General features: G+C 43.1%; 1 protein-coding gene across 1 annotated transcript in view; it reads left to right on the top strand.

Moving 5' to 3' along the window:
* Nucleotides 1–2,247: 2,247 nt before the first annotated feature.
* The window catches only part of PLEKHG1 (pleckstrin homology and RhoGEF domain containing G1), a 224,319-nt gene continuing 217,425 nt past the window's right edge, over nucleotides 2,248–9,141 (top strand). The window contains exon 1 of the mRNA XM_050949995.1: nucleotides 2,248–2,458. The gene's annotated coding sequence lies outside the window, so the exon portion shown is untranslated. The remainder of the gene's footprint in view (nucleotides 2,459–9,141) is intronic.

The raw sequence follows: 9,141 nt of genomic DNA, 5'->3' as shown, positions 1-9,141 counted from the left end.
GTTAGCAGAAGAAGGTGAAATGTTGGTGGAAAGTGAGGAAATGCTACTGAATATATATATTTTAATTTAACCCCCCCTTTAGTTTAATAGGAAGTAAGAATAATTATAATATGCATTCACATTGTATTTGTGCTTTCTATTGCGTTTCTGTTGTCTGCTTTTTCACTTTTCTTACTTGGAACACATTGAAAGCAAATTGTTTTGCATGGACATGGTATGGGGGAACAACTTGCAGGATTGGAGACTTAGGCCTTAATTAGAAAAGCACCCTGTTCAGGAAGGGTACTTAAGCACATGTTAAGGTTAAGCATTTGCTTACATGCTCTCTGGAATTGAGGTTTTATGTACCACAGAGGTGGAAACTGCAGAAGACACTAAGGCAGAGGTGGGCAACCTATGGCACGGGTGCCGAAGGTGGCACACGAGCTGGTTTTCAATGGCACTCACGCTGTCCGGGTCCTGGCCACCGGTCTGGGGGGCTCTGCATTTTACTTTAATTTTAAATGAAACTTCTTAAAGATTTTAAAAGCCTTATTTACTTTACATACAACAATGGTTTAGTTATATATTATAGACTTATAGAAAGAGACCTTATAAAAACGTTAAAATGTATTACTGGCATGTGAAACCTTAAATTAGAGTGAATAAAAGAAGATTCGGCACACCACTTCTGAAAGGTTGCCAACCTCTGCACTAAGGCTACACTATAGAGTTTTCAGCTGCACCGCTGTACCGCCGCTAGTGCAGATGCTCTAAGTGGCTGGGACTCCTGTCGATTTAATTACTCTAGTTCTGAGAGCAGTGATAGCTATGTTGGTGGGAGAAGTTCTCTCAATAACATAGCACTGTCCACACCGGCACTTAGATCAGAGTAATTTACTTCAGTGCTTGAAAATATGAATCTTAAAAGCTGAAAAAACAGAAGCAAATAGAAATAAGACAAATTATTATTTTTTAAAATCTCATAAAAGTTAAGTCACTTGGGTTTTTGACTCAGGATTTTTGAACCCTTGTTGTTGGCAAGGCTGAGAAATTTGATAGCAAAATTGACTAGCTAAGGGTTACAAAAAGTGAACCAGGCTAGTATTCAAGTAGGCCACTTCAGAAGTGAAAGTGACTAATTGTCCAAGCTGAGAGAGACCAAAGAGTAATCAAATAGCACAGGTGGAAAGTATATCGCTCTTCATCCTGAAAATAATTTACCTGCTATGTTTATAATATCTAACATAGTATAAATGGAAAACAATTAGAAGAAATCTTTCTCTACTTATTTCAGTTAATTAACTTTGTGCATTTGACTGCAATGGTGCATAGTCAGTTTTAATTTTTCTCAGTATGGTCAGTTAGGCCCTGATCCTGCATCAGAATATTCTGACAGCTTGATCCCTGTGTCCCATTGCCTTCAGTGAGACTGGTTGCCCACGGAGTCTCATTGTGATGCAGGACTGAGGCTTTATGTTAAACTTTTGTTAGGCAGTTTCCTCTATTTAAGTGGATCTTTCACAAAGCAATACAAAACAGAAAAAAAACATGTTTAAAAATAGGAAAATGTGATTGTAAAGCCACAAAACTACCAAGGAGACTCGGGACAGGTGTAGTATGCAAAGACACTTTGAATTTTTTTTTAAATTGACTAGATTTCAAGTTAACAGTGTCCCTTTCCCTTAATAGCCTAAACTAAATCACAAGAGACGCAATTACTCCATTAATCACCGTCTTATAATATTTTAAAGGGACAAGGGCTGGTTTATCATCATGCAACATCAAGGGGTGTGTCTCCAGTATGTAAGTTTCCTCTTGGGATGTAGACACTAGTAGCGTGATTTAAAGTGTAAGAAGGCAGTCGTTCCCCCATGGGGGTGGGGGGCGTTTAACAGAAAACACAAGGGAGAGGCTGTAAGTTTAGCCCAGGCCAGGAAGGAAGCCCCCGGAAAGTAGTGGAGTTCTTGCTTTGTGTGTGTGAAAACAGTAGCTGAGGTTTTTTTTCTCCCGCGGGCTGTGATTTGACTGTTCTCTTTGGCTTCGCTCCAGAGCCAAGTCCAAGTGGTTAATCTCCCCCTCCAGGGGGAAGTCAGCTGCAGCCGGGGGCCGGGCCGGGCCGAGCCGAGCCGGGCCTCCCTGGGGAGGGGCCGAGCCGGCGGGCAGAGCTGCGGCTGGAGGAGGGGGAGTTTTACAAGCTGCTCTGGCCGCACGGGAGGAGCAGGAAGTGTGGAGAATAAGCTGCTGCCCCAGAGCCGGAGCGGAGCGGCAGGAGCCGCCAGAGGACAAGGCGCTGCGGGTTGGGCGACTGCTGGAGACCAGCGCTCTCCGCCCCCGGGTTTAAACACTCGGGGTGTGCGGGGCTGAAGGGGGACGCCCGCCAGGAGCGGCTGGGAGCTGCCGCCGGCAGCCCGGGGAAAGGGAGCGAGCGCTTTGTCCTGCGGAGCCGGTCTCCTCCTCCACTGGTGCAAGCCCTCAGGTAGCGCGTTCTCCTGCCCGCTCCCGGGGCTGCCGCTTCTCCCGCTCTCCCCCCTCCGGTGTCCTCTCCCGGGGAGCCGGCTGGGTCCCCCCCGTCCCGCCGCGGCTGCTAATGGGGGGGGGAACCATTGTCGGGCTGCTTCGGAGCAGGCAGCGGTGGGGCTGGGGGCGGAGGCGGCCGGGGGGCCTGACTCCGTTCCGCGGGGGCGGAAAGAGGCGCGTGTGGGAGCCGCTCCGCACCCGCGGGGCCCGGGTACTGCAGGGCTAAGCCGCCGCCCGCGGGGAGGGACAGACACGGACACCGCTCCAGAAGCGCAGCGCTGGGGGGCGGATAGAGCCGGGAGGCCGCTCCCCTCCCCTGCGCGAGCCGGGCGGTAAAACGAGGCTCCGGAGCCCGGAGGATTCGCCTGGCGTTTGTTACCTGCAGAGAGGCGGGGCAGCCGCGCTGTGACTGGGCGGGGGCTGGGGGGCTCGCTGCACGGATAGTGTCAAATCCCCCTGTGCCCGGCCGGCCGGCACGTCTCTAGTGGCCCGCAGTCCTGTGTCGCTCGCGTGGAAAGGGGGACGCGGTTCCTTCGCACGGCTGCTGCGTGTTTCGCTGGTGAGCACGAGCCTCTAGGTTATAACACAGGGGACGGCAGCAAGCGTGGCTGGGGCTGGAGGGAAACATCTGGAGTTTCAACTTCGTTAAGCTCCGGCATCTGAGGCAGGGGACAAGCTATTGCTTTACTTGTGCTAGCTTTCCTAAGCCGGTAGCTACTGCCACTCTCCTGCCTGGGTGTTCGCTGATGAGTGTAAGCCAGTGGAGGAGCCATTGTGCCGATAACATTTTAGAACCGGGGGGATTTTTTTTAAACCCCAACCCATCCCTTCAGTTATGTTTTCTTTTAATGAGGAAAATCCATCAACTTAGAAGTTGTTTGGACTACCCTCCTTCTTTGTGTGGCCACTGTCTTTCTACTCCAGCACTGCAAAAATCTGACGTGTAAGTAATGCACTGCAGGAATATCACATCAGGTAGTAAAGCATCCTGTGTGTAATATATTTATGAAGGGTACAAACAATGTTCAGCTGTTTTTGTCCACAAAAGTACTTTTGTGTTTGGCTACAATTAAGTGTGATCTTAAAATCTGAGCAAAGGAGATACTTTGTACACATAGCACAGGAAGTAGTTTTCATTAACATTTAACATAGTGCATTATCAAATCTCTGAAAATTTGATACAGGTTGCATATAATGCCTTTGTTTTGGACCACATGTTGTTAAAGCCCAAATGCCTGGTGGTAATTATTTGGAATTAAACTCTACAAATTCTAATGTATTTTTATTAAACCTGGCTCTTTTAAAATAAACATAGTGTCAATTGGTTCTGGTGTCTGTTCCCTAAAGCATTTAAAAATGTGACCAATCATCTTCATAAATATATTCTCTTCCTGTTTCCCTTTTGGAGCCCTGACTATTTCCCTGTTCCCTGTCCTTGGTTTCTTTTCCTGACCCTGAAGGCCTTATGTCACAGCTGTTGTCCTTCTGGAAGGATAAAATGGGAGCCCTTCAGAACCTATCAACTCCAGTCCTTAAATCAGCTAAAGGGTCATTGTTGACTAAGATGATTCACTTCATTTCTCCTTTTCTTTGCAAGGCCTCAGCACTCCCAGCATGAGAAGTAAGGGGCCTGGAACAAAACACAATTTCATATTGGGCTGGCTCTTGGTATCTTTTTTTTCCCCCCCTTTAACTGTTAATTAGGATACTGATACAGTTGGGATTTAACTTATTTCTTGTCCTTATAAACAACATTAGGAGTGGATCAAAAATGTGAGCAAATAATGACATGAAACTGTCTACATAAATCACAATGAATGGGTGATTTAAGAATAATAATTAATACTAACTATATTAGTAGCAGTTTTCTTTGTCTCTCTGTTTCCTTCTTGGAGGAACACCACCTAACACTTGTGGTTCAGATTTCTACCAGTCTTTGTTGCTCAAGCCTCTAGCTAAATTTATAAAGGAATCCTGTTAGCTTGTACAAAGCTAAATTTGGCTGCAGCAACTACTGGATTTATAACTTATTGTGGTTAGAAAGGTACATATGTAACTGTCTTAAGCTTAATTTTTAAACTTCTAATTTTTGTGGTATGCAGTTGTCTTAATTCTGAGAAATTGTAAAGATGCACATGGATGCTTTGGCTGACAATATACACAAAATATGAATAAAGTTAAATCTCATTAACTTCACAGAAGCTTCTTTTAGAATGGGGGGGGCTGAAATTCTTTTCCCTAGAGGGCACTAAATGGTTCCCTTATACATCCAAATATTCAGTTTTTTAACTTTAGCTCCTTTCCCTGACAAAGTTGACAAACTGGAAACTATGCACAATGCTCTGAGAATGTTTCAGTAGCTTCAATATTAAATGTTTGTCATATTACCATGGTGTTAGCATATTATTGGATATTTCTAAAAGTTTAAACAATATAGAGTGGGATGTTGTTGGATTTATATATGTTATAATGTTTAGAACTTCTATAACTAAATTTGTTAGTCTCTAAGGTCCCACGAATACGCCTCGTTATAACTTCTCCGTCATTAATATACTAGTGTTTGTTCTTACCATAATTCTTTGGTCTTTCTAAAGAGGGAAAGCTCTGTTAGAATTAAGGCACAGAGTATACCTCTCAAACTGCTTTAAGTTTGAGGTCAAATATTTCTCCTTTTGAAAATCCTGTGCAACTCTCTGAAAGCTTGCCACAAAATGTCCTTATTTTAATAGATGGTGCAAAAAGTTTTCTTATTTAGAATGCCTTTTAATTATTAGAATGGCATTTAGAGAGGGAAGTTTAGCAATGTAGCTTCTAAAGGGTTAATCTCCGTCCAGATAGTTAGTGCTTTGTGGAACAGAGGGAAAGGATTTATTTAACTTGCATATTTATGTGCACCTTTGAAGTGAAGCCCAGGTGGAAGATGATTTAATACATGGCTTTTGAGATCTTTTCAATAGAGGACCTCTGCTTCCATTAAACTTATTTATGGAAATCACAAAGAAGTAATCGTACTGGTGGTTAGTCATCTTCATCTTTTTACTTTCCATGAACAGGATGTAAGGGTGGGATCCGTGAAAGGATTTAGGCCTGATCTATACTAAAAAGTTAGATGAACCCATTTACATTGCTTGGGGGTATGAAAAAATCCATGGAGGGTGGGAAATAATTCTTCCATCAACCTAGCTACCGCCTCTTGGGGAGGTGGATTATCTACACTGATGGGAGAAGCCCTCCCATTGGCATAGATAGTGTTTTACATTAAAGTGGTGCAGCTGCAATGTACTGTTTTGAGCGTAGACAAGGCCTCATGTGTTGCAGTGCTGTGCATCATAGCACCTAGAAAATCACAGGAACAATGTTGCAATTCATAAAGCTAAATTAGGCACCTAGGATCCCTATATGATGAATGGGGAAAGATAAGTACCTAAGAATGTGATGCACAAAAGCCAGCATGCTAGGCAAAGAGCTAGCTAAGCTAGCCAATGGGACGTGCTGATGAGAGGCGTGTGTCTTAAGCCCTGCCTCTCTCACAGAGGTAGATGGCTTCCAGGAGCCTGGACTTAGGCCAGCGTTTCTCAAATGCGGCCACCAGGGGCTTTTCTTGTGGCCACAGCCTCCCTAGGTGGTGACTGGGGGAGGGGCAAAGCAGCGGCCCCTCCCTCAGGGCTGTCAGCAAATGCTGATCTATGCCTACTTCTGGAGCCGCAGACACTTATACAACACAAACAGGTGACTGGTGTGAGTTCCCCACCTTCCCAGGGGCGGTGGTGATTGGGTGTCAGACCTGGGGTGGTGGGTGGCAGGCTCTGGCCCCCAGCTTCTGGGCTTTGGGCTCTGGCCCCCGAGATCCATTTCCAGGCTCACTGCCCCCCCATCACCCCTGGTCCCCCCACCTCCCAATCCAACTCCCCATCCAGGGCTTAATTTGTCACCCAGCTTGCTGGGGCTTAGTAAGTATGCTATGAAAACTGATATTAACAAATATTTTTCACATTAGCAAACTTACTAACTAGCAAGTCTTTTAAAAAAAAAAATCAACCAAAAAGCAAAACATGCAAAGCACCTTATTTGTATTTCTATTCTGTTTAGGTCCAGTAAAGAATAGAGATAACTGTACATTATTTTTATTATTGAGTCTTCAGTGAATAAATTACAATGATTTGGACACATGTGCATATTTATTTGTTTTTCCTAAAATTAATTTAAATATTTTAGGAAAAATTGTTAGTGGCCACCAGCAAGAGTTGATCACTCTGAGGTCACAAAAAAATTTGTTGCAAGAATCCCTGACTTAGGTGCCTATCTCTGCTAAGCAATCCATGAACAAGAACCCATCACCTGGAGTCAGGCATCTAAGGTGTTTCTTGCAGGAATGAGTTAGGCACCTGCTTTGCTCCACACAAAACAGCTGAAGAGGAGGAGGTGATGTCAGTGCCCACCTTATAACATTTAGCCCAGTGGTTAGAGTACTTGCTTGCCACAGGGGGAGAAAAGATGTGAATGTGGATCTCCCACCTCTCAGGAGAATGCTCTAAGCACTGGGCTGTGGGATATTCTGATGTCAGACTCCCTTAGTCTCTCCTGTTGAAGCTGTTCCATGGTGAATAAATAATCAAAGAGTGATTGGAGCTGAGGGAGAGTGGACATGGGGTCTCCTATGATTCTCATTCTCTCTCTGTCTCTTTCTCTCCCCCCGGCTGTTCCACTGTGGATAAATACTTACATAGTCATTGGGACAGAGCAAGTGAGAGTGAATGAGTGACTCTGTACCCCAGTGATTGCGGCACCCACCTGCTGGGTGGGAGATGCTTATTCAGGAAGGATGTTTAAGCCCTATCAAAATAAATTGGATATCATATAAGCATGTTTTCCTGATTTGGGGCTTTAGACTGTAAACACTCCAATGCAAGGATATTGTCTTTTCTATATGTGTACCGTACTCAGCACAACAGGGCTCTGATCCTGATTGAGGTCTTCAGATGCTATCATAACACGTACTACTATGACTAATGTTCTGAATGGAATCAGATGAGACAGTGGTAAAAATGCTGGTACCCTGCCTATAGTGGCTCACCTGCCATCAGCATTACTGGTGGGTCTGCATCAGTGTAGACACAGCCTCTGTCTATATAGTGGCTTCATCTGCAGCCTGTGGTTGGGAAAACTGTTGGTGTAATCAAAGATATCATAAACTGGGGAGGACAAATATAAACTCTTATTAGTGTTTTAAAAGAGTACTGTTGTAGATTAAACACAGCACTCTAAAAACTGAAATTCAATATACAAACTAACTTCTCTCTTTCTGCAATTCATAGATGTCAGATCTCTAAGACTTAAGAGTACAGCACTGGATTTTGTGTTTTTAAAAAAATCAAACACAACATTCAGAATGTCAATTGACAAACACAACTTTAAAAAATAGCCTGAAATATGGAATTAATGTTTTTTTTAAAGATTCAAATCAAAGCATTTGATAAGATAAAAGAAATATTTGCAGAATTCCTCCTATGGAAAGTAAATCTGAGAAACCATCTATAGATGCACATTTACAATTCTGAGTTAGTTTAAAGGAATCTGTCCTCTGCATACAAAGCAAAATATAAACAGGAACCTACAACAGAATAATTTTCTAGGTGAATATTAGGAATACATTTTATCTGCATAAAATTACTAAAGCAAATTAATTATTCCCGCAGTTGAAATTAAATTTCCTTAGGCTTCTTGGAAATGCATTAATAAAAATGTGTAAAATGGCAACAATCATTAGTGTACTGTAAACATGAGACACATCTGAAGTGTAGTAGTATTCTGAAAAGTAATGGTAGAATATGGTACTCTGTTATGCAACAGAGCTACTCCCTGACTCTCTTCAGAGTCTTCATAACTGCTGATGTTAGTAACAAAGATGCCATTTTACTACTGTTTATTCCCACTACATGTTCTGCAATATTAAGAGAAGGTGAGCAGGAGTCACTCCAGCCCTCTATCAAATTTGAAGAAAATAGGACTGTAGGAGTGTCACTGAACACTTAGTTTGGCATGGAGAACCTATGGTGGTGATGAACATGGACTGAATGTGCAGGACTGCCAGTTGGAAAAGATACTGTTTTACTTGCAGAGTGAGAACATCTGACATGGAAATCACTGACAGAGGACAAACATGGATCCCTATAATACCATTTAACTTATTTTCTTACAAAGATGTTTTTCAGAGAAGTAGAGGACTTCAAACAGACTTTTTTTTTAAACAGTCTCTTGTTCTGGTGGGCCAGAGGAAAAACTAGTCAAGCTCCTTTGTGTATCTGTAACAGTATTGCCAACTGAAAACATTAAAAAATAAAAAAATCACAGATCAGGTTCATGGCTTAAAAATTGAGAGTTTTTTTTAAATTGCCTCCTCCCCCTCCCCTTTTTGGTTTTAGAGTCTTGAGGTGGGTGATGGTATATTTTCCAGCTCTTTTCTGCAGTTATGATTGACGGGAAATTTTTTTTTTAAAAAGAGAGCTTAGATTACATGTAATATAACATGACACCAGGACTTTAGGAAAAACATCAGATATCATCAAAGTTGGTAGAACTGCAAGTCTGCTAGGAAAAGGGATCACACACCAATAAATATGTTGCACTGGACAGCAGCTTTGG

Source organism: Gopherus flavomarginatus, chromosome 4 (assembly GCF_025201925.1).
Source record: "Gopherus flavomarginatus isolate rGopFla2 chromosome 4, rGopFla2.mat.asm, whole genome shotgun sequence".
NCBI classification, from domain to species: Eukaryota; Metazoa; Chordata; order Testudines; family Testudinidae; genus Gopherus; species Gopherus flavomarginatus.
The sequence above is the reverse complement of the archived record's forward strand: the minus strand, read 5'-3'. Positions and strand labels throughout refer to the sequence as shown.